At 39.7% G+C, this 27,362-nt stretch overlaps 1 protein-coding gene across 9 annotated transcripts in view; it reads left to right on the forward strand.

The window, feature by feature from the left end:
• utrn (utrophin) overlaps nucleotides 1–27,362 on the forward strand; it is a 179,931-nt gene that overhangs the window by 74,447 nt on the left and 78,122 nt on the right. The window contains exon 1 of one of the 9 annotated variants that reach the window (XM_058410400.1): nucleotides 2,462–2,582. The exons of the other annotated variants lie outside the window; for them this stretch is intronic. The gene's annotated coding sequence lies outside the window, so the exon portion shown is untranslated. Of the gene's footprint in view, nucleotides 1–2,461; nucleotides 2,583–27,362 lie in introns of those variants that run through there. 9 annotated transcript variants of the gene reach the window in all.

Raw genomic sequence — 27,362 nt, forward strand, 5'->3', positions numbered from 1 at the left:
TGTGTGTGACAGAAGAAGGGAGGCTCCCTGAGTCAAATTCAGTAATGCACTTATATTCTGACTTGTGATATGCATTGTTCTCTCTCTCTCTCTCTCTCTCCCTCTTTTCTTCATCTATCACTCTGTATCTCTGTCTCTGTCTTTGACTCTGTATGTATCTCTCTTTCTCTCTTTTTATACCTCTCTTCTTCTTCTTCTTCTTCTTTTTCTTCTTCTTCTTCTCACCCCCCCCCCTCTCTCTTTGTGTGTCTTTGACTCTCTATTGGTCTCTCTTTCCCTCTTTTTATCCCTGTTTCTTCTTCTCTATCTCTCTCTGTCTCTCTCTCTCTCTGTCTGTCTGTCTGTCTCTCTCTCTCTCTCTCTGCATTTGTATGTGTGTGTGTGTGTGTGTGTGTGTGTGTGTGTGTGAGAGAGAGAGAGAGAGAGAAGGAGAGAGATGTTCCATCAGCCAAGACACACTTTGACAAGCTTTGATCTCACGGCCCAGAGAGAATAAAGAAGCATCCTCGGTCACTATTAACACACAGAGTCCCACTACACACACACACACACACAAATGCAGAGAGAGAGATAGAGAGAGAGAATGTGGGGTCACTGAGCTGCTGAGGGAGGATTAGAGATGAGGGATGATGATTAGGGATGAAGCAGGTGGATGATTTGGGGTTTCATCACTGAGGCGTTTCTCCATCTGAACAACACATTCTTCAACCTGAGACTGTCTCAATCACACACTCATCCATTTACACCTCTCTCTCTCTCTCTCTCTCTCTCTCTCTCTCTCTGTCTCACTGTCTCACTGTCTGTTTCTGACTGTGTAGGTGTCTCTGTCTTTCTCTCACAGTATAAGGTGTGATTTAGTGGTACTCCTGTTTTTAACAATGTTGCCAAATCAACATGTGTTTAGCTGAGTGTGTGTGTGTGTGTGTTTGTTTGAGTGTGTGTGTGTGTTTACGAGACTGTTTGAGTGTGTGTATGTGTGTTTAGAAGACTGTTTAAGTGTGTCTAAAAGACTGTTTGAGTGTGTGTGTGTTTCAGTGTGTTTATTGGGCTCTGGCTCAGGTTGGAGAATTGTGTTGCTGTCTCACTATGTCTCTCTCTCTCTGTGTGTCTTGTTCCATTCACACTCTCGCTTTCACACTTAGCCATTCTTCTTTTGTTTTCTTTCCTTCTCTTGTTTCCCTGCATGTTTCTCTCGCTCTTTCTTGCACTCTGCTTTTATTCTGTCATTTTTTGAACAGTTTGTTTATTTTTGCACCTTGCTTCACCTCTCCTTCTCTCTGCTTATCTTTGCTTTTCCTCCCTATATATATATACATATATATATATATATATATATGTGTATATGTGTGTGTATATATATATATATATATATATATATATATTTTTTTTTTATTATTATTTTTTATTAACCTCTATGATAAGTTGTTTTGTGTTCAGGTACTGACCCAGTGAAAAAGCATTTATTTTTTTCCTGAAAACCCCCCCCCAAATTTTTACCTATTTAAATCTCTCTGTTTAGTTTGAAACACTGGAGCTTGTAATTATTTGATTATAAACATCACAATTTTTTTTTGGAAACAAATATAATGTTGATCATTGTATATATTTTTTTAAAATATTTTAATTTAAAATAAAATATAAATATTTTAAGATTCTTTTTTTACACTTTGCTGTATGGTTAGGATTTCAGTTAGGAAAATAATCTAAACCCTAAATAATCAAAAAATCCAGAAAATTCAAAATACCCATTACATCCTATCAAATGTTTACAAGCTCCGCCCCCTTTTTATTGGATTGGGTTGTCCAATCATTGCTTAGTAACCGTCGCTAACCACAGATGGATCACTTAAGTCAATGTGCTATTGTTTTTCCTTGGACATAGAAAGACAAGACTAGTGCAGTAAAAGCAGAAGTTTGTCTAAACACACGCACACACACACACAGACACACACACACACACACACACACACACACTGATTGAAAAGTGATTCCTGTTTACTTCCTGCTCATTTCTTTTAATCTCAGGTTTAAAATCAGGAGAAAGGGACATGTCTTATTTCGTGTCTTTTGTTTGAGCCCGTGCCTTTGTAGAGAACTGGATTTGTTTAGGTTTTGCATTTCCGTGTGTGTGTGTGTGTGTGTGCAGTTGGTGACTCCTCCTTCATTGCTGATCGTTACACACACACACCACAAAGCCATATGCACCTGAGTGTTGATGAAGGTGATGATGATGACGACTCCACTCTTAACCCTCATTGGTTAAGGATCATCGGCCTGGCACTAACACACACACACACACACACACACACACACACACATGAAGCCACTGCAAGGCTTCATAAATCATTAGGATTAGAAGCTTAGTGTTAATTAAAAAGCAATTACCTCAGCAGACGTGAGCGTGTGTTTGCAGTCGCACATGCGCGGTGTATGTGTGTGTGTGTGTGTTTCCCTGAGGACTTATTTGCACAGCGGGGATGAGAATCTAATCCTGGTACGAGTGTGACATGCTACTGCAGGCTTGGAAGCCGCACACAGAGAGAGATTAGTGATGCCGTAGCCCAGGACATGCTGATTGAAGTGTAAGTGTAAGTGTGTGTGTGTGTGTGTGTGTGTGTATTTGTCTAAGTGTGTGTGGTGGATTTTCTTAGTAATTTGTGTGGATCATAGCCGCTAGCTGCACATCTGTATACTCACTTGACAGACTTTAAGTAATGGAAATCCATCCATGATGTGTGTGTGTGTGTGTGTGTGACAGTAAGAGAGACTCACAATAAACACTCACACTCTGAGAGGACTATTCATTAGCTAGCTAACAGCTTTCTTTGTACACACACTTATCCTGATCACACGCTTGCTCTCTCCTCACACTTTCCCTCTTTTTTTTACTTTATTTATTTATTTATTTTTTTTACCAAACAGGCTTGAGATCAAATAATTGATGACTTGATCTCCACCCGTGAAACGACTCCACCTCCCGAGCTCAGCCTGATCGTCGCTCATGGCCAGCTTTTCTTTGTGTCGTTTATTTCTGATTTTGAGAAATGACCCTCTTTCACACTAAACCAGACTCTGAGGGTTGCCAGGACTGAGTCCAGATAGCTTTACAAACTGTAAAAGTCTGAGTGTTTATCATTTTGGTGCCTGTGGCATCTGGTGAGGTTGCTGAGTTCTAGCAGGGTGGCTCTTGATTACAGAAACATCAGACATTTAAGGAATTAGTGTTTTATTAGACTTTCTTTGTGTATTTTTTTATATTAATTTTATATAGAGCAAGTACATGGTATCTGATACACTGATGAACTCTTTTTCCAAGAGTTCGAACAACCAGAGTCTGCTCCTGGTTTTTGTTGTGTCCATTGAATGTCTTTGTCATGTTCCACTCCACAGTGGTGGTTAATATGAAGCTCATATAAAAGTAGTGTTGTGAATTCACCAAGGCAGACCAGGAGACTTGGAAGTAATGGAAGTTGTGGAATGTTTTATCGGAGATCAGAACACACTGTAGTCATCAAGTCCAGTGAAAAGGCACATACTTTGCAGTTTTAAAGGCCTTGACTGGGCAGGCCATGAAGGCGTGACAATACAAAAGCCTAGAGGTGATACTCTTAAACAATAACCCCCAAAGGGAGGTAGACCTCTGTTGTATGACAGTGCAAAAACCTAGAGGTTGTTGTTGATCTTTTGCCCTTCCTGACACAACCCTCCCATTTTTATCCGGTCTTGGGACCGGCACTGCATCCAGTGGCTGGGAATCAAACCCGGGCCTTCTGCATGGTAAGCGAGAAACCAGCGCCCATATCAATACAAAAGCCTAATGGTGATACTCTCAAACAAAGCATTGAATGGGAGGAAGATCCTGGGGAAGTTCCTGATAACTGTCTGATTTGATCACCATTTGGTGGTGAGAGCTGGGATAGGTCAATGATAAATGTATGTTACGGTAGATTCCAGAATGACCTCGAAATATGTTTTCCTACAGTAGATACTCAGGATTTAAAACATTAAAACAAGTAAATGATGATATCAAACTCATTTCTGCTATCTGGGCTGCTCCAAGTGCTTGCTCATCTTAAAAGCAGGTCTAATTTGATCTTCAACCAGAAAAATTCTGTGTAAGGTTATCCAACAGAGGGAAAAAACATGTCTAAAACACACTGGAAGCCCTGACTCATTAAAATATATCATTCATTTGTTTACACTGATTGAAATAAGCCCATTTCTATTTCACCACTGAGTCAAGAGCAAAGTAACGACTTTTACTCGATTTCATTTTGTGTTGTTTCACAAACTCACAGCTCATTATCCATTTCAGGTTCCTGAGAGCAAAACCGGATACTCACTTGTTAGTTGAAAAAGTTTGCTAGCTAGCTAAACTGAATAGAAAGTCAAGTAGATATGGTTAACTTGCATGTTCTTAGCTCTGTCGAAAACATGATAGTTTTAGCAAGGTGATAATCGAGCGAGTTATGGAACACAGCCGACCTCTCCTCGTTTTCGTATTATCCTCCATTTCCACCTCCGTCGGCACGCCTTTCTCTTTCGCACCTTTCATCTCGTGTAGGCTTTGAGTCGGTGTCTGACAGCCCTGCTCCCTCTCCCCCTCGCGTCACTCCTGCTCTCCTCTTCCACTACCTTTTCTTTCCTCTAGCTTGACTTATGAAGACTGTGCTTTCTCTGAGTACCGCCCGAGCGTCGTCTCTCTCTGGCTTTCCGCCTGCGTCTGTGCAAACAGTTGAACTTTATAAGCTTGTTAGGAAAGTTTTCAAATGGGTTAGTCTGACAACGAGCTCAAAATCATGCAATTGTGAACCCACAGGATTTTTCAACTGCAGTGCTCGACATGCTCTGGCTGGCCTGCATAAATTAGTTGATAAATCTGTTTCCATTACCCTTTTCCCCTAAGATACAATGGCGCTTTTAAGCAAACCGAGCACAATTTGCAGGGTTCACTCATGCAAACCGGTAAACCCTTTCCTGAGTAATTTGCCATGGGAGACATGGGAAAAGAGTAAAAAACTGAAGAGCGATGCTTTAGTATTTTAGTCTTTCCAGCTCTCTCACCGTCAACGTTCATGCTAATTCCATCAACACCATCATGCTTGTTGTCTTGAAGATTAAGTTGTCTTTATTTGTCACTTATACATTACTGCACAGTAAAATTCTTTCTTCGAATATCCTTGGGGGTTGGGGTCAGAGCACAGGGTCAGCCATGATGCAGTGCTCCTGGAGCAGGGTGGGTTGGGGGCCTTGCTCAAGGGCCCAACAGTGGCAGTTTGGCACTGCTGGGGCTTGAACTCTGATCTTTCGGTCAATGACCCAGAGCCTTAACCACTTGAGCTACCACTGCCCAAGATCACTGATTAGCTCTTTGTACAGTGAATTGCACCAGTATTTCCTTTCCTTCTGTGCTTGATTTCTTATTACATTTACAGCAGACACCCTTATCTAGGGTGCAACAGTAGCAACTTGGTCATCCTGGGATTCAAACACTCATCCTTCCAAGCAGTAGCCCAACACATTACCCACTGAGCTACTACATCCCTCATGGTCATTAACTTTAACATGTCTCTGGAAAACGGTATGGAGGATTGAAACTCTTCTGTTTTTTTTCCCCAGAGCTGCTGGCAAAACCTAATTATATATAACCTGGTGAGATTTTTTTTTTTCTCCCATTGAACATCATAGGAACTCTGCCAACAATAACAGTGTCCCTCTGTGACATCAGCATGGGGCACAACTGCAAAATACCTAGCACCAAGCAACAAAATCACTAAACACAAAAATCACAAATATTTTACTGAAGAATCTAACATATTCAATTCATTTCAGGCTGGAATGTTTCCTTTAACATGTTCCAGCCTAATTGTGTTTCAGCTGTTATAAGGGTGGCTTCCATTTCAAAAGTGTAATTTGAGAACTCCTTGAAAGGACACATTGACTGAAAGCTTTGCTTGAACACAGTCCCCATGGCAGCTCCATATACTCCTGCGTGCTTCAGACAGCATCTAATTCAGACAAGCTATGAAGCAGAAAGAGCCACCACGCTTTCAAACCCTCTGGCCACGGTCACTCTGCTCTTCAGATAATGAGCAGGGGAAAAATCAGGAAGAGAAAGAGCTGGAGACATGATTACAGAGAGACCGAGACTCTGAATAAGGGGAATGACTTGTTCTTCTTATAAAAATTGCAAATAAATGAGTCCACTGTGTTCTGTCTTTTGTTTGCTACCAACAAGAAAAGATCTTGGAGTTGGTGTGGATGTGAGAAATATTCTTTTTGTTTCTCTCTTTTAAAAATACATCCATTAACACAGTGATCCTACCGACAGAGCGATGGCCAAAAAACTTTTTAAAGGTTCAACGCTAGAATTAGCACCAGTTTGAGACTGCACTGAATCAGACTGGTTTATTAGGATATAGCCCACAAGACTGGAGAGAGATTTCAAGTGTGGGCAGCTGGGTTGGCTGCCCTTGGACGTGCACCTGTCTAATTTAACGGCCGATGCTAAATTTGTGGTTATTTATGGCCCGCTGTTTGAGCGATGGTGGGCTGGAATTGATCACTCGTCAGGCAGGCTGAGAATTATTGGCACAGTTATCGTGAAGAAGGATCAGTGGAAATGCAGCTCTATTACCAAGATGAAGGGCATATAATCTACCACAAGTGCCTATATGGGGTCCTTTTGGTTAATAGGGGGGGAAGCATACTGCATTTTAAATTCCTGTTTTGCAGAAAGTATTGCTCTTTTTCTATTTTCAAACCAATTTGCCAGTTTGGAACGCACTCAGAAGAAAAGTACAATCTCTTCTACATTCTCTCACAGAAGCCTTCAATTGACTAGTGTTGCTCTGACTGACAGGTGAGAAATTAATGCCATTCCTCCAACCTCCTGGACTGCAATTTGTCTCTCTAGGACAATCAACTCTTGATTCCAACTTGCGATATCCCAGTTATAGTGCGAACACAAAGACTGTAACTAATCTGTAGAAATGTTCATCTACAGAACAAGTGGCCAGACATCAAGCATTCATTATTGGACCATAGCCCAGGTACTGGCCCAAATTGGACTTTTTTAATACATTCACTTTGCTCAAGTGGACAAGATCATAAAACGTCTAAGGTACTTTTCATCTGACGAATTACCTCTAAAAGCTTTTCGCTTGCTCCATGGCCAAGAATGTCTTTGAAAACCAGAGAAGCATTTAAATGAAAGTCAATAAATGAGTCACGCAGGTACTGTCTTCTGTTTGCTTCCCACAAGATTGGATGCCACTGAGAAAAGAATGAATCATTTCATAACTAGTACACTTATGGTACATTCTTAGAAGAAAGGGATATTCAAGAGTTAGGAGTACCAGTTTGGAAATCTTTCTTATGGGACCTTATTATACAGTCTCTTTTTATAGGGTTCTGTGTAGTCTGCCCAACCAGACCTTTAGCTTTGATCAATAAACATGGTCGTGAAACCGCCAACTTCCACAGAATAAGGCCATTTTACATGGCAGATGACCAGCCACAAGCAATTTCCCACAGCCCTCAGCGAACAAGGAGTTTATTATATTTACTCATTATTTTTTTTATTTTTCATTATTTAATCATTATTTATATAACTGTTTCCTTCAAACAGCTCATTCTGTCACTGTCTTCCAAAACTGGTGCACAAGGCAATAACCTTTACAGTTCAGAAGGTCCTGAAGATTGACCGTTCCAGGAATTAAGGCAGAATGACCTCATTATGGAGTGTTGTTGCAATCAAAGTAAAATTACCTCAGAATGGAGTTTTCCAGCAATTCAAGCAAAATGACCTCACAATGGTGTGTTCCTGCAATCAAAAGAAAATGATCTCATAATGGAGTGTTCTATAAATAGGAGCCCAAGCACCTCATAAAGGAGTGTTTCAGCTATTAGTGACTGGTGATATCATAGTGGAAGGCTACAAAAAATCCAATTAAACTTACTTAATCTGCAATGCAGCATTTCAACCATCAGAACTGATGATCTCATACCAGAGGTTTAGAACAGAACCTGATATGGGTTCATGATTGCAGGTTCCTCTAGCCAGATCCCAAAACCTTGTTTTATCAGTTGCAACCACATTGGAGCATGTCTGTAATGTCTGTAATCTTATTCATGAACGAGGGAAGAGAGAGTGTGAGATTCCACAGTAAGGATTGAATCAGCAGCAGGAGTGCAATAGATGATGCACTGATCTGTAGTGGTGAAGCAGGAACTCAGTTTGTGGATAAAATTCTCGGTTATTGGTCACTCTGTTGTAACCGATGGTCACAAGATGTGTGTAGCGAATGAAAGGATGAGGTTGCAAATACAGCAAGTGGAAATGGGGTTCCTTGGCCTGCCTCAGAGTAGATCAGAGGTGTCCAATCTTATCCAGAAAGGGCCGGTGTGGGTGCAGGTTTTCAGACCAATCAAGCTTAAACCACAGCTGATTCCACCTGTTTAATCAGTTGATTTTGGCTTTCAGTAGACTCAGGTGTGGCTTCTGCATGGAAAACCTGCACCCACACTGGACCTTTTCTGATAACACTGGACGTCCCTGGAGTAGACCTTCTGGTCCTCTAAAGAGAAAACAAATGTAGTTGTTCAGGCATCTTATTAGGATACTCCCTGGCCAGTTTTTGGAATATTTGCGTCCCACTGGATGGAGGCCTCAGGCAGATCTTGGAAATTCTGGAGAGATTATATCACACAGTTGCAATGGAACGATAGGGATCATCAAGAGGATCTGGAATTTTTTGGCTGGTCCCACTGCAACCAGCGGAAGGTGGAAGCAAAATAAATCATGCAGCAAAATGACGTGTACTGAAGTGTACAATCAGAACCTGGTGGGACCTCACCATGGACTATGCCATCAAACACAATCAGTCAGAATTTATTGCACTCATAATGGATGGTTCCAAAAACCGAGATATCAGAATGTGTCAGGAGGTAGAAGGAAATTTGATAACCCAGAGGAATACAATGAAATGTTTTATTAATTAGAGCCTGCTTGCCTTATATTCAGAATTTCCAGTAATCATGTGTTAATGACCTCCCAGTCAATTAGTTAATTCTAATAATTACCCACTTGGAACACTCACATATAATGTTATTTTTAAAATGATTCTGACATCCAGATGGGGGATACAAACAGTGGAAGTGCTTCAACTTTCATAGTGGAGTTTTTCAGCAGTCAGAAATTAAGAAGCTCATGCTGCTTTCCTGCTTTATCACACACTAAGGTTCAGCAATGACGACTAATAAAGCTAATTAGGCTAGCAACTCTGTATACCTCTTACACATCCAACCTGTAATGATATTCTGTCTGTGAAAGACATTCCCATTTGTTCAAATCAGGTCAGGCCAACCTAGAATTTTAAGGAGGTAATAATTGATGCTCTACTTACTGTCTCTTGGGTTGTTTGTGCAAACTGTATTACAGGGAGTGTGCCTTTATTCAGAACAATTGGCTAAGGCTAATGCATTGCTTAGAAGCAGAATTTTGTTAGCTTATATTTCTAGTCTTGCGACTACAATTCAGTATACACTAAATATCTTCCAGATGCTAGCCCAGATAGAATAATACATTTTAAACAAGACCAAATTATCACTTCTGTCCACCCATTTCTGACATCACTCATTTAACCCAGAATACATCATCCTTTTTGTCTTAAAAAGGTCACAACACACAATTCTGGCTCTGACATTTAAGTTATCTCTACATATTAAAAGATGTTAAATTTATATATTGAGCACAGTGGCATTTATATGAGGAGATGTTTATCTTGGCCTGTGAGTGTCTGCGTCTGGCCTTACAAGCAAGCAATCATGACATATCAGTTTAATGGCTCATGGTGGTGATAATATCTAACCTACTGTATATATAACAGCAATTAATCTTTAAAATGCTTTAAGATTTGCCTTCAGCTAGTTCCAAGGGTATGAGGGGGGTTATTTCTTACTTTTGTTCTGTGTACTTGGAGTTTGCATGTACTCTGTGATTTGCTGGTTTCCTACGACTACTTTGGTTTCCTCCCCAGTACAAAGACATGTGTTGTAGGCTGATTGTTATCTCTAAATTATGTATAGTGTGTGAAGGTGTGTGCAATTGTGCCCTATGATAGGTTGGCACCCCTTACAGGAAATCCCAATCCTTGTGTCTCCAGTCCACTTGGATAGGTTCCAGGTTCACTGTGTACCTTTTAGGTTAAATGGTATATCTGATGGATGGATGGATGGATGGATAGTCCAGTAGGATTTGCCAATATCCAGATTGTGGGACAGGTAGAGGAATATCCAAAAGTTGGAGTATGGTATAAGAGATGGTGTCTTCAGAGTTGTAAACTGAATCTTCTCCAGATTGTCATCAGAAGGCTGGCAAAACTAGCCTTGCATCATCTTGGCAAAGATAATCCAAGAATTCAAAGAAATCGGAGGAAACCCAGCGTTTGAGGAATAAAGTCTACACCTATAAACAAGACGAGCTCACCACCAGTTGAAAGGCCATTTTGATGGAGGTGAATGTAATGGTTGTATCACAGTGGTTAAGGCTTAAGGATCTATACCTGTGAACTAGAAATTGAGAGTCATAGGCTTGGTAGAGGTAAACATAACAGACGAAGCTACAGATCAACGAGCTACAACCATGACCAATAGATCAAGGGTTTCACCAAAACCTATGGAAAAACTGGAGGGAGTTCATTGGTTAAGGATTATGGCACATTACTAAGCAATCAGAGTGGTTTAGGATTAAGGAGCTACATCCATGACTAAGTTCAACATGAGACACTTTTTTAGAAGTAAACATAAAGTTCTGGAAGCTCAGTGGATAAGGATTAAGCATTAAAACCCATGGCCAATAAATCAAGGAGATAAGTCTTAAGACTAGCAGGGATTGTTCTGTCATGGCTCTTGACCATTGCTTTAAGGATTGATATTGGGGATATGTGAAGAGAAAAGTGTAGAGCTGATGAAAATACTGTTTTGTTCTAAAAGGTCAGAAACTGACCAAGCAGAACGAAAGGAATTGTCCAGGAAAGCAGAAGGGGTTTCTTGTGTAAAAATCATTTAAATGTTGCCTTTGTGATATTGTTTTACTACAGACATTCTGATACTACTTATTTGTTGCTTATAACAGAACAAAATTTATTTGATTCTCTAGTTTATTTGGTTCTTTACCTTTTTCTTGTCTAGCACAAAATTCCCACCTGCTAGCCACGGCTCCCGTTTGACTAAGCATCTGTGTACGAGTTGCTGACTGACTCATGCACTGCAAGGCAGTATATGGAAATAAGCAACCTTGCGCTAGCCTGACCTCACCCTCTTCTAAAAAATGATTTAGGGCTACGGCTGTGTGTGTGTGTGGGATTTAAATCTCCACTTAGCCATTATGCCGAGCTCTTAGTAACGCTACTCAGTATTTCTAAAATGACTGTAATGCTGAGCTCTTTGCGGATAACAACACACACAGGTTAACACGTGCTATGTGATTTCCAAATACGAGCCTCTAGCGCTTAGTGTTATACTTCTTCTGTTCAGAACAGAGTTGAACATGAATGCGGTGTTGGCTGCGGATGGTACAAGAGTGTTTATATAGTTTTGTATTCAGATTTCCCATGATATCGTGTTTCTTTTACAGTTGCATATATATTACATTCCGCATTGTGCTTTGAGTCGACTTTTGAACTCATCCTGCACTAGTTTTTTTGAAAGTGATGAGAATATATAATGAAATTCTGTTCTGGTAGTTGTTTTTTTTTTTTTTTATCCTCCAAGCCAAGTTCTCATCGATCAACTCTTCCTGAATATTTTGTAATCTACTTCCTCTACTTACTTTTTGTGTTCTCAGATTGTATTACCTATTGATAGGAGATGCTCTAGTTTCTGTAATTGGATATCATATTTCTTCTGGATTTGAGTGGAGGAAACAAAAAATCTTCACTGGACACACTCTACTGCTCAGATCGTTAAACGGTGGGCAGTTTGAGCCGTTCTGGCTTCGTTCTGGCTTCAACCTTTTTCCAGTTACATTAAAAGTGATAATATACTCATGTAAATAGCCAAAAATACTACTCTAGCTATTAGATTGAAAAATATGAGAACTCTTAGGCTGAATTTCAGAAATAGGCAGGAAGGAAAACGCAATTGAGGAATAGTCTCCTCACAGAGAACATCTGAGCACTGTGTTTATTGTAATTTGCGGCTTTTAAGAATGTAAATTGTGCTTATGATTGTAATGGCGTAGGAGATGCGTGAGATGTGAAGGCAGAGATGTAGCTGAGATGTTGCTTAATATTAAATGGGCTGCAGGTAGTGCACTACGTAGGGCGTACGAGGTAATCGAGTTATGCCGTCCATTCTTTCGTTCATTCATTACTTTGTTTTTCTCCATGAGAATTTTTGTTCTCTAATTTGAAGAAATATGACTGTCTATGTAGATTTCCCAGTTTTGTTTGCCAGCTCGATGAGGATTGACTTTCGCACAGTGGTTTGGCTGTAAATCGTGGCTACAGTTGTAGTAAAAAAACGCGTGGAATTTAACCTCAGCGTTAAGCCAATCTTCCATTTGACCAAACTGTTCTCTAAAAGCGACAGTTACATTATAAAGCAGAGCGAAGAGCCACACAGTGCAGTGCAGTTCAGTCGTGTTTGAGTGTGTGTGTGTGTGTGAGAGAGAGAGAGAGAGAGAGTGAAAGAAAGAGATTTATGTGGAGCCCATTCAGAAATAAAAGCTGCTCAACACTAAGTGCTTTTACTCCGTTTGCTCTTACTAATGGAGCAGATGGTGAGAAACAAAGGGAGAGAGAGAGAGAGAGAGAGAGTGAAAGACAAAGAGAGAGAGACAGGAACAGAGAGAGAAAGAAAGAGAGAGAGACAGGGACAGAGAGAGAAAGACAGAGAGAGAGAGACAGGGATGGAGGAAATGAGAGATGAATTCCAGGAACTACAAGGACAGACACATGATCAGAGGAAAATGCAAAAAAGATAGATGGTGAGACAGATAGTACCAGGCAGTATGAGAGATAAAGACACAAAAAGACACAAAATGAGCTTATTTTCCTTTTTCCAGACATCTGACAGCACTGAGATCTGACTGGCTTGTCTGTTTTGGGAGCTCCCAGGAGCGCCATGACCTCATGCTTGCGGAAGAAGTGGTTGTCTCACAGAAATTTCCTTATTTTGATTTTTTTTTTTTTATCCTGCTCGGGGATCACTAGCCTGGAGTGCCTACAGTGAGACATACTGAATATACTGATTCTTAGCGAAATGGGAGGATGGAGAAAAGCTATACATCCTCCCTGAGGATTCTGGTAATAATCTTGTTATAGTGGATTTTTTTTCTATTTGAAAATGTTTTCAATAACAGATTCACTACCAGATGTTAGTAAAAGAGGTCTGGAAGAAGCATTTCAGCTTTAAATGGAGTGTAGAAAGAAAGCTAGACTTTAAATCTTCAACACAAACTTTCAGCTGAGGCTCGATTATTTATTTATTTTTATTCACATCGCATGAGAGATATATTTGCATCTCATTTGCATAAACAAGCACATTTATAACTGCTGTTTATTAGCTAGCTAATTGTTTTGCATGGAGTCAGAGGGAAATAATCAATAACTCGACATGAAGAGGAAAAAACGGATTTACAAATCGGCGAAAGTTGAGGCTTAAATAACAACACGCAGGTTTTATTTCGTTTATTACACTGATCATATGCTGAGACTGACGTACAAGGTATTAAAAATGCCAGCGTTCATACACCTGTGACTTGAAGGTGCAGTATTCTCCGATTATTTTATTGACCAATCAGCTTTGAGAACTCTATGGCGCTGTGGTGTAATGAATATTAATGAGCATCGGAGGTCTGCTTATGAATATTAAAAGGTTTTCGGCAGTGATGGAGAAAGAGCTGGAAGTTATCGAAGCAGAGAAACAGACACACACACACATTTTACACCTATTTAAATATCATTGAGTGGAAAAGCAGTTGTTTTATCGACGCTCAGGAATAATCTGAAAGCGTTAGAAAGTGCTGCACTTTAAATAAAAGCAGATCCCACACAAGGCACAATTACTGAATCACTCGCTCTTGTGTTCTCTCTGGCTCTTGTTCACAACTTTACAATCACTCTCAATCTCTTGCTGACTCACTGACTCACGCCCTCCCAGCACACACACACACACACACACACAGACACTGATACAGACAGTGTGTGCAGCAGCTTATTAGATGGCATCATGCTGATGTGTGATGGTAGAGAAGGTTGGGTGTGTACAACACTGGCGTGAGTATGGACTAAACACTCGATACACACATACAGAGACACACACACATATCTAGACTTGGAATTGGTACAAACTGTAACCCTATTAACATCAACCAGCTGTTCGAAATGATGAATAATCCCAATACAGGAATATAAACGCAATTCATTCATAAATTTGAATAAACGCTAATGATCCTAAGTGTCACCTTTTATTCTGGTACAGAAACGTAGCACTAATAACTGGACCTTGATAACTCAACCCCAGGCTTGCTCATTAAGAAATTAAGAACACTCAACACTTAACACTCAATTGCTTAGTTGTATAAATGAGATAAATGCCAGAAATGTAAATGCTTTAGAATGTAGGAGGACACCAGAGAACCCTAAGAAAACCATACGGATATACAGAGACACAGACCCAGCACTTGAAATGAACTTCTAACAGCTGCTGCAAAGAACTTAAACCTAAAGCTTTATCCATTACACCATCTATCACCTGAAAGGTTCAGGAGACAAAGCAGACATGAGAGAAAGTCTAACCAAAGCTGCTCTCACTGGATCAATACAATAAAAGGTCATTCTGCTAATTTACACTTTTCTGAAGGTTATGCAGGATCCCAAGCACCATCAGGTGGCAACTCTGGCAAATTTATTGTTTGTAGAAGCACAAAATCTTCCCTCAGATAAATTCTTCACAACGTACGAACGCTCTCGACTCATATATATTCATAAAGAGGCGAGAAATGATGCTGACGATTTAACCCGAGGTTTCACTCTAACAGAAAATTTTCATTCTATTACTTGTACTTGTCTTTCTGTTTTAAATGAGAGAGAGAGAGAGTGAAGAGAGAAGGAGATGGAGGGAAAGAGGGAAGGAGAGAGAGAGAGAGAAAGAGGGATGGAGAAACAGAGAGGGAAGTAGAGAGAGGGAGAGAGAGAGACGGATAGAAAGGCATGGAGAGAGCGAGAAGGAGGGTTGGATGGAGAGGGATAGACGGAGAGAAAGGGACGGAGAGAGATGGAGAGAAAGAGAGATGGATGGAGAGAGAGGGAGGGTTGGAGGGAGAAGAGAGATGGAGAGAGAGAGTGAGAGAGAAAGAGAGATGGATGGAGAGAGAGGGACAGATGGGGAGAGAGAGAGAGAGAGAGAGAGAGAGAGAGAGAGAGAGAGAGAGAGAAAGAAAGAGAAAGAGTAGATCAAGGTTGGCTTGAAATCCTTTCATAGTATTCCATTAAAGCTCCACAAACCTACTTAAAGATTCTGTACAAATCCTGCAATTTGATTGGTCGCTGTGATCCACTGCGGAGAAAAACCCACCCTCTGGGGCATGAGAACAGCTGTTGTTTGTTCATTAAGTACTTTCGGGGTCTACTTCCCAAACCCCTGTATCCCACCCCACCAACCCGCCCACCATCTACCTCCCCATCAACCACCCCACCCCACCCTCTGCCCTCGACGTTCGTTAAGCGTCTCCTCCTAATGAGCTTTATTAAGATTTCTCTTTCATATGTCTCCTCCAAGTGACTTAATTCGTCTGCAGCGCCTATAGCGCTCTTCAAATCTGCAAGGAAATACACCCCTTTAGCATAGTCGCGTATTAGCATATTAGCATGGCCAAAAGTATAATTACAAGCTTTTTGGTTTGAGAGGGTCTTTTTTTTTTCAGACTTTATTTATTTATTTTTATTCTTCCTGGATTTGTCTCTGGTCATGCTGTCCTTCTGTATGAGGGGATTGAAGTGAAAATCCTGTGTGTTTACTATCCACAGGGGTGGTGCCGGTTCATTTCTGCATCTCATACATACACACACACACACACACACACACACACTAAATCTCCCCGCAGTAACAAGCTGAATATCATGAATCGGATATGACTCGTGCTTCACTATTGATGAGATGTGCAAATTCACTTCCATTACCCTTTTACCACTGATACCTGTCTCTCTCTCTCTCTCTCTCTCTCTCTCACTCACACACACACACACACACACAGACACACACACTCATTTCCTGGCCGTTTAACCGATTCCCGTTCTGCCTGTGTGGCTGCAGGATGAGTGCTGATGCAATTCCACGCCGCACAATATCAGCCTTTTATTTGCTAAAATACTCTGTCAGTCTCGTCTCCCTCTCTCTCACTACCACACACACACACACACACACACGGATGCACACACACAAACATGCTTCAGGGTGTGTAGCAAACGAATTTTGAACCAAGACAATAATGCCAGATGCTTTTATCAAAGCCTCATATGTATATAAAACTACAGAAAGTGTAACATAAAAGGCTGACGTTCTGCCTGACATTTTAATTTGTGTGTGTGTGTGTGTTATGTCTCTAGGTCTGTGTGTGTGTGATGTCTCTGGTTCTGTGGGTGTGGGTGTGAGACATCTGGTTCTCTGTGTTAGTTTGTGTGTGACATCTCTGGCTCTGTATGTGTGCATGTGTGAGACATCTCTGGCTCTGTCTTTATGTGTGTGTATGTGCATGAGATGTCTCTGGCTCTGTGTGCGTGTGTGATGTCTCTGGTTCTGTGTGCGTGTGTGATGTCTCTGGCTCTGTGTGCGTGTGTGATGTCTCTGGCTCTGTGTGCGTGTGTGATGTCTCTGGCTCTGTCTTTATGTGTGTGTATGTGCATGAGATGTCTCTGGCTCTGTGTGCGTGTGTGATGTCTCTGGTTCTGTGTGCGTGTGTGATGTATCTGGTTCTGTGTGCGTGTGTGATGTATCTGGTTCTGTGTGCGTGTGTGATGTCTCTGGTTCTGTGTGCGTGTGTGATGTCTCTGGCTCTGTCTTTATGTGTGTGTATGTGCATGAGATGTCTCTGGCTCTGTGTGCGTGTGTGATGTATCTGGCTCTGTGTGCGTGTGTGATGTCTCTGGCTCTGTGTGCGTGTGTGATGTATCTGGTTCTGTGTGCGTGTGTGATGTCTCTGGCTCTGTCTTTGTGTGTGTATGTGCATGAGATGTCTCTGGCTCTGTGTGCGTGTGTGATGTCTCTGGCTCTGTGTGCGTGTGTGATGTCTCTGGTTCTGTGTGCGTGTGTGATGTCTCTGGTTCTGTGTGCGTGTGTGATGTCTCTGGCTCTGTCTTTGTGTGTGTATGTGCATGAGATGTCTCTGGCTCTGTGTGCGTGTGTGATGTCTCTGGCTCTGTGTGCGTGTGTGATGTCTCTGGTTCTGTGTGCGTGTGTGATGTCTCTGGTTCTGTGTGCGTGTGTGATGTCTCTGGTTCTGTGTGCGTGTGTGATGTCTCTGGTTCTGTGTGCGTGTGTGATGTCTCTGGTTCTGTGTGCGTGTGTGATGTCTCTGGCTCTGTGTGCGTGTGTGATGTCTCTGGTTCTGTGTGCGTGTGTGATGTCTCTGGTTCTGTGTGCGTGTGTGATGTCTCTGGTTCTGTGTGCGTGTGTGATGTCTCTGGCTCTGTGTGCGTCGTTGTGTTTGTGTATGTGTGGCATATCTGACTGTGTGTGTGTATTGTGCATGTGTGATATCTCTGTCTGTGTGTGTGTCTGTCAGTGCCTCTAGCTCTGTGTTTATGTGCATTTGTGTGTGATGTCTCTGGTTCTGTGTGTGTGTATGTGTGTGTCTGTCTGTCTCTGTGTCTCTGTCTGTGTGTGTTTGTGATGTATCTGACTCTGTGTATGTGCACACACACACACACACACACACAAAGTGCTCCAAAGCACACACACACTTGCTCACTTGTTCACTTGCTCACTTGCTCCCTTGTTCACTTGACACACTTCATGTGAGAGGAAGACTTTCTGAGGCTTTGTTATTATGAGATAATGTGATGTTTATGAGCTGGAAGTCTGATATCCTGCTGGTTATTTAGACATTAGAGGAATAACAGACTTCGGGTTGTGGGGTTACAGGAATACAATCATGTGAAGAAGCAATCGATTTTTTTATCCATTTATTGTTACACATACTTTTCATTTTTATCCGTTTATTGCTAAAACATTCTCACTTGCATGAAAAAACAGTTGTTCCCTCACCAGCTTTATTTCTCCGGAATCCCTAAAAGTGTAAAAAAACACAAAGCTCCTTCCTTCTCCTGTCAGAAATCTTTTAAAGCTTCCACACTGGAGACTCCTTCCATATGAGCTCAATAAAAAACCATCACATCGATAATATCACACGTTTATAATACACAATTCTCCGGAGCATCACATAAACAAGTCGTTGCTATGGAAACGATGGCATTAATATAAACAGAAACCTCCTGACCAATCAGAATGGAGTATTAGCTGGTGTTTATGGTGTAGTTCGAGGAGTCTGATTAAAAATAATTACACCTGCCTAATCAATTCGACTAAATCATTTCAGTACGAGATTTTCACAGCTATTATTTTTACACACTCTGTAACTATGTCTGGTTATATAAAAGTATAACACGTCAAACTGCCTTGTAGTGGGGGAAAAGTTGATGGCTCCTTGAAGAAACCATGATGGGAAAGGGGTAGAAGAGTATTCTGTTTATCTGAGGCTCTCAGAGCTCTGAGTCAGTGAGGTATAAATCTAGGTCTCTCTCTCTCTCTCTCTCTCTCTTGTTCTCTCTCTCCTTCTCTGTCTCTCTCTCTTGCTTTCTCATTCTTGCTCTCTCTCCCTCTCTCACTTGTTCTCTCTCTCTCTCTCTCTCTCCCTCTCTCACTCATTCTTGCTCACTCCTTCTCTCTCTCTCTCAGATGATGTGGCCAGTTTTCACGAAGCCCTTCTGTCTCCAGAATGTGACATGTTGCATAAGAACAGCATTCGGTTTCCATGTGAGATCAATACTGTCAGGTCCTCTCAGCTCCTCCTCTCCTCTTCTTCCTCTCCTCTCCTCTCGCTCGACTCCACTCATCACGCCACACTTGTCACGCCGGCTTCAGACACGCTGGATTTTTATTTTTTTTGCTGTGAATTATTTAATCCTCTTTCATGGGAGCTGCTGAAAATGAGATGGGAAAACATTGAAGTTGAGCTAGATGATGGATTTGGAAACTTTTCAGAGGGTGTGTCGTGTGTGTGTGTGTGATATTGAAACCGCTTTAGTACTTTATGTACATGGGTGATGTGAGGGACATGCTGTATCAGGAAAATAATCAGCGACAAGCTGGTGTGGAATGGAGCTGATTATGTAGTTGTCGATTATTGTCCACTTTCTGTACTACATATTTTTATCCTCTTACCCCACAGCAGAACAACATCTACATTCAGTAGTTACATTCAGTGTGGTGAAACATCTATGAAGCAGGTATCAATCAACGGATTAGATTTTAGATTTTAAATGCAGCCGATGCTGAGCAATGCTGCTGCATTGGCGTCGAGGATCCGGTCCATCCCTCCTGAGCTTTCTCTCCAGTCGAGTTTGTCAGCGCCCGTCATCCCGTTGTATGATTGACAACTCGACGCCAAACCTCCAGCGCACTTCTCAGCATGTCGCATGTCTGACTGACTCAGTATCTCACTGTCACTTTCTCACTTAAAAAAAAAAAACCCTATTCAGCGCTGTATCTCTTTCCTTCTGTCTTTCTCTCAGTCTCTTTTTATTCACCCGCTGACACAAAGCAGCCTGAGGCACACAGATAAGCACATTTGCATGCACACGCAATACACCGGAAAGATATCAAAGGCTCCGAAGAGCGTCACGCTTCACTTTTGACCCTGAAGGGGCACAGGAAGTGACCTCGCCAGGGAGGGTGTGGAAAAGGTTTGATCTATCTATCTATCTATCTATCTATCTATGTATTTACTTATTTACTTACTTATATCTATTTATTTATTTATTTGACTTATTTATTTGACTTATTCATTTATTTTTTCATTTAATTATTTTATTTATTTATTTACTTACTTACTTGCCTATCTATCTATCTATCTATCTATCTATCTATCTATCTATCTATCTATCTATCTATCTATCTATCTATCTATCTACTTACTTACTTACTTGCCTATCTATCTATCTATCTATCTATCTATCTATCTATCTATCTATCTATCTATCTATCTATCTATCTACTTACTTACTTACTTCCCTATCTATCTATCTATCTATCTATCTATCTATCTATCTATCTATCTATTTACTTACTTACTTGTTTATCTATCTATCTATCTATCTATCTATCTATCTATCTATCTATCTATCTATCTATCTATCTATCTATCTATTTACTTACTTACTTGTTTATCTATCTATCTATCTATCTATCTATCTATCTATCTATCTATCTATCTATCTATCTATCTATCTATCTATTTACTTACTTACTTGTTTATCTATCTATCTATCTATCTATCTATCTATCTATCTATCTATCTATCTTTCTATCTATTTTTATAAGTAACAGACAGTCTGTTTTGTTCCAGTTATGAAAGGTCAAAGGTCACGAAGGCCCAAGAGGCACTTAAATGGAGAATGTGTGAGGAAGAACGACAGGAAACATATTCATTTATTCATAGAAAGCGTGTAGTAGCATTACTGCAGAAATAAATGCACATCGACGGCAACATCACGGAAACGCAGAATCAAAGTCACAAAGCGACAAGTGGAACACGACAGCGGAACGGAGCGCTCGACAACTCACGCTGAGTGTGAAAAATATCATTACAAAAAGCAGGAGGGGAACAGTTCAAATTCTCCTTTAATCCACTGCGCCATAGATGAAGTTTTATTCTCGAAATATTGCTAGTCACATTAGGACAAATGAGGAAAAAAAGACCAAATCTGTTCAATTAAGCAAGAGACCTTTAAAAACAATGTGTGAATGAATTGGGAAAAAAATTGAATTGAATGTTTTGATGACTCAAATCACAGAATCAAGTCAAGTTCACGTCAAGGCTGCTGACATTATTACTTTTATTATTATGATGATGGAAGAATTAATAACAGTAACAACAATGACATACAGCAGATTACAAAAAAACCTCACAGATGAAAAATACACAATAAAAGGTTATAACAACAGTGACAACAACAGATAAAAATGTAGAAGAGATAAAGAAAATAACAGTGACAGCTATAGCACATTGGGGGGAACAGACAATAATAGCTCAAAGTCTTACAGCAGATTAAAAAAACATGAAAAAAGTCAATGACATCAATCATAAAATACAACAAATCTAAAAATATAGAAAAATGGCAATTAACAATAACAACAAAAATTTAGAAGAAAAAAAGGACAATAATGACAATGACAAATACAACAGATAGAAAATCTGTAAATACAATAAGAGCAATGACAACTACAAATACGACAAATACAGTAATAGCAGTGACATCTACAGTAATAGCAGTGAAAACTACAGTAACAGTAATGACAAATACAGTAACAGCAGTGACAAATACAGTAACAGCAGTGACAAAGTAACAGCAGTGACAAAGTAACAGCAGTGACAAATACAGTAACAGCAGTGACAAATAAAGTAACAGCAGTGACAAATACAGTAACAGCAGTGACAAAGTAACAGCAGTGACAAATACAGTAACAGCAGTGACAAATAAAGTAACAGCAGTGACAAATAAAGTAACAGCAGTGACAAAGTAACAGCAGTGACAAATAAAGTAACAGCAGTGACAAATAAAGTAACAGCAGTGACAAATAAAGTAACAGCAGTGACAAAGTAACAGCAGTGACAAATAAAGTAACAGCAGTGACAAATAAAGTAACAGCAGTGACAAATAAAGTAACAGCAGTGACAAATAAAGTAACAGCAGTGACAAATAAAGTAACAGCAGTGACAAATAAAGTAACAGCAGTGACAAAGTAACAGCAGTGACAAATAAAGTAACAGCAGTGACAAATAAAGTAACAGCAGTGACAAATAAAGTAACAGCAGTGACAAAGTAACAGCAGTGACAACTACAGTAACAGCAGTGACAAATAAAGTAACAGCAGTGACAAATACAGTAACAGCAGTGACAAATAAAGTAACAGCAGTGACAAATACAGTAACAGCAGTGACAAATAAAGTAACAGCAGTGACAAATACAGTAACAGCAGTGACAAATACAGTAACAGTAATGACAACTATAAATACGACAGCTACAGTAACAGCAGTGACAAATACAGTAACAGTAATGACAACTATAAATACCACAGCTACAGTAACAGCAGTGACAAATACAGTAACAGCAGTGACAAATACAGTAACAGTAATGACAACTATAAATACCACAGCTACAGTAACAGCAGTGACAAATACAGTAACAGCAGTGACAACTACAGTAACAGCAGTGACAAATAAAGTAACAGCAGTGACAACTACAGTAACAGCAGTGACAAATAAAGTAACAGCAGTGACAAATACAGTAACAGTAATGACAACTATAAATACGACAGCTACAGTAACAGCAGTGACAAATACAGTAACAGTAATGACAACTATAAATACCACAGCTACAGTAACAGCAGTGACAAATACAGTAACAACAATGACAAATACAGTAACAGTAATGACAACTATAAATACGACAGCTACAGTAACAGCAATGACAGCTACAGTAACAGCAATGACATCTACAGTAACAGCAGTGACAAATAAAGTAACAGCAGTGACAAATACAGTAACAGTAATGACAACTATAAATACGACAGCTACAGTAACATTAATGGCAACTACAGTAACAGCTATGACAACTACAGTAACAGCAATGACAACTACAAATACAACAGCTACAGTAACATTAATGGCAACTACAGGCTCCTCAACATCCTGGACTGAACTGTTCTACACTCTCTCACACACACACACACACACACACTCTCATTCAGGACTGAACTGTATATCAACTCTCTGTCTCTCTCACACACAGATACACACATACTCTCTCTTGACTGTGTGAACACGCACACACACAATTTATATTGTTCATACTTATTTCACTACCTCAACCTGTCATCCACTGCTATAGTTATATTTATGTTTATTCTATTTGCACTACCTCAACCGCTGCTGTGTATTTTTGCACAATTTTTTTTGCACAATACTTTTTTTTTTTTTCTTATTTTCTTATTTCACTTACATTCCAGTACACGTTCTTTTCTTTCTTTTCGGCGCTAAGTGTCCTGTGTTCTTTTGTGTTGTCTTTCTTGTATTTATTGTCTTTTGCACTGTCTTGTCTATGCTGTTTGCACCTAGCTGCACACTGTGCACTTTACGTGGCTAACGACAATCTTCTGTCCTAGCTCTGTGGTGTTGTTTTTTATGTTGAACTTTGTTGTTGTATGTTTATGTAGCACCAGGTCCTGGAGAAACGTTGTTTCATTTCACTATGTACTGCGTCAGCTATATGTGGTTGAAATGACAATAAAGCTTCTTGAATCTTGAATCTTGAATACAGTAACAGCAATGACAGCTACAGTAGCAGCAATGACATCTACAAATACAACAGCTACATAACAGTAATGGCAACTACAGTAACAGCAATGACAACTACAAATATGACAACTACAGTAACAGCAGTGACAACTACAGTAACAGCAATGACATCTACAGTAACAGCAATGACAACTACAGTAACAGCAGTGACAACTACAGTAACAGCAATGACATCTACAGTAACAGCAATGACAACTACAAATATGACAACTACAGTAACAGCAGTGACAACTACAGTAACAGCAATGACATCTACAGTAACAGCAATGACAACTACAGTAACAGCAATGACAACTACAAATATGACAACTACAGTAACAGCAGTGACAACTACAGTAACAGCAATGACATCTACAGTAACAGCAATGACAACTACAGTAACAGCAGTGACAACTACAAATACAACAGCTACAGTAACATTAATGGCAACTACAGTAACAGCTATGACAACTACAGTAACAGCAATGACAACTACAGTAACAGCAATGACAACTACAAATACGACAGCTACAGTAACAGCAATGACAACTACAAATACAACAGCTACATAACAGTAATGGCAACTACAGTAACAGCAATGACAACTACAAATACAACAGCTACATAACAGTAATGGCAACTACAGTAACAGCAATGACAACTACAAATACAACAGCTACATAACAGTAATGGCAACTACAGTAACAGCAATGACAACTACAAATATGACAACTACAGTAACAGCAGTGACAACTACAGTAACAGCAATGACATCTACAGTAACAGCAATGACAACTACAAATACGACAGCTACAGTAACAGCAATGGCAACTACAGTAACAGCAATGACAACTACAGTAACAGCAATGACAACTACAAATACGACAACTACAGTAACAGCAATGACAACTACAAATACGACAGCTACAGTAACAGCAATGACAACTACAAATACGACAGCTACAGTAACAGCAATGACAACTACAAATACAACAGCTACAGTAACATTAATGGCAACTACAGTAGCAGCAATGACATCTACAAATACAACAGCTACATAACAGTAATGGCAACTACAGTAACAGCAATGACGACTACAAATACGACAGCTACAGTAACAGCAATGACAACTACAAATACGACAGCTACAGTAACAGCAATGACAACTACAAATACAACAGCTACAGTAACATTAATGGCAACTACAGTAGCAGCAATGACATCTACAAATACAACAGCTACATAACAGTAATGGCAACTACAGTAACAGCAATGACAACTACAAATACGACAGCTACAGTAACAGCAATGACAACTACAAATACGACAGCTACAGTAACAGCAAAGACAACTACAAATACAACAGCTACAGTAACATTAATGGCAACTACAGTAGCAGCAATGACATCTACAAATACAACAGCTACATAACAGTAATGGCAACTACAGTAACAGCAATGACAACTACAAATACAACAGCTACAGTAACATTAATGGCAACTACAGTAGCAGCAATGACATCTACAAATACAACAGCTACAGTAACATTAATGGCAACTACAGTAGCAGCAATGACATCTACAAATACAACAGCTACAGTAACATTAATGGCAACTACAGTAGCAGCAATGACATCTACAAATACAACAGCTACAGTAACATTAATGGCAACTACAGTAGCAGCAATGACATCTACAAATACAACAGCTACAGTAACATTAATGGCAACTACAGTAGCAGCAATGACATCTACAAATACAACAGCTACATAACAGTAATGGCAACTACAGTAACAGCAATGACATCTACAAATACAACAGCTACAGTAACAGCAATGACAACTACAAATACAACAGCTACAGTAACAGCAGTGACAACTACAAATACAACAGCTACAGTAACATTAATGGCAACTACAGTAGCAGCAATGACATCTACAAATACAACAGCTACAGTAACATTAATGGCAACTACAGTAACAGCAATGACAACTACAAATACAACAGCTACAGTAACATTAATGGCAACTACAGTAGCAGCAATGACATCTACAAATACAACAGCTACAGTAACATTAATGGCAACTACAGTAGCAGCAATGACATCTACAGATACAACAGCTACATAACAGTAATGGCAACTACAGTAACAGCAATGAAAACTACAAATATGACAGCTACAGAAACAACAATGACAGCTATAAATATGACAGCTACAGTAACAACAGTGACAACTACAACAAATAGAAAAGACAATAACAGCAATGATGTAAACTTTAAATAAATAAATGAAAAAAAATAAAAGTGACAAATACAGCACATGGAAAAAACAGACGAAAAAAATACAACAGCTACAGTAACATTAATGGCAACTACAGTAGCAGCAATGACATCTACAAATACAACAGCTACAGTAACATTAATGGCAACTACAGTAGCAGCAATGACATCTACAAATACAACAGCTACATAACAGTAATGGCAACTACAGTAACAGCAATGACATCTACAAATACAACAGCTACATAACAGTAATGGCAACTACAGTAACAGCAATGACATCTACAAATACAACAGCTACAGTAACAGCAATGACAACTACAAATACAACAGCTACAGTAACAGCAGTGACAACTACAAATACAACAGCTACAGTAACATTAATGGCAACTACAGTAGCAGCAATGACATCTACAAATACAACAGCTACAGTAACATTAATGGCAACTACAGTAACAGCAATGACAACTACAAATACAACAGCTACAGTAACATTAATGGCAACTACAGTAGCAGCAATGACATCTACAAATACAACAGCTACAGTAACATTAATGGCAACTACAGTAGCAGCAATGACATCTACAGATACAACAGCTACATAACAGTAATGGCAACTACAGTAACAGCAATGAAAACTACAAATATGACAGCTACAGAAACAACAATGACAGCTATAAATATGACAGCTACAGTAACAACAGTGACAACTACAACAAATAGAAAAGACAATAACAGCAATGATGTAAACTTTAAATAAATAAATGAAAAAAAATAAAAGTGACAAATACAGCACATGGAAAAAACAGACGAAAAAAATACAACAGCTACAGTAACATTAATGGCAACTACAGTAGCAGCAATGACATCTACAAATACAACAGCTACAGTAACATTAATGGCAACTACAGTAGCAGCAATGACATCTACAAATACAACAGCTACATAACAGTAATGGCAACTACAGTAACAGCAATGACATCTACAAATACAACAGCTACAGTAACAGCAATGACAACTACAAATACAACAGCTACAGTAACAGCAGTGACAACTACAAATACAACAGCTACAGTAACAGCAATGACAACTACAAATACAACAGCTACAGTAACAGCAATGACAACTACAAATACAACAGCTACAGTAACATTAATGGCAACTACAGTAGCAGCAATGACATCTACAAATACAACAGCTACAGTAACATTAATGGCAACTACAGTAACAGCAATGACAACTACAAATACAACAGCTACAGTAACATTAATGGCAACTACAGTAGCAGCAATGACATCTACAAATACAACAGCTACAGTAACATTAATGGCAACTACAGTAGCAGCAATGACATCTACAAATACAACAGCTACAGTAACATTAATGGCAACTACAGTAGCAGCAATGACATCTACAGATACAACAGCTACATAACAGTAATGGCAACTACAGTAACAGCAATG

The sequence above is a fragment of the Hemibagrus wyckioides genome, linkage group LG15, assembly GCF_019097595.1.
Source record: "Hemibagrus wyckioides isolate EC202008001 linkage group LG15, SWU_Hwy_1.0, whole genome shotgun sequence".
Taxonomy (NCBI): domain Eukaryota; kingdom Metazoa; phylum Chordata; class Actinopteri; order Siluriformes; family Bagridae; genus Hemibagrus; species Hemibagrus wyckioides.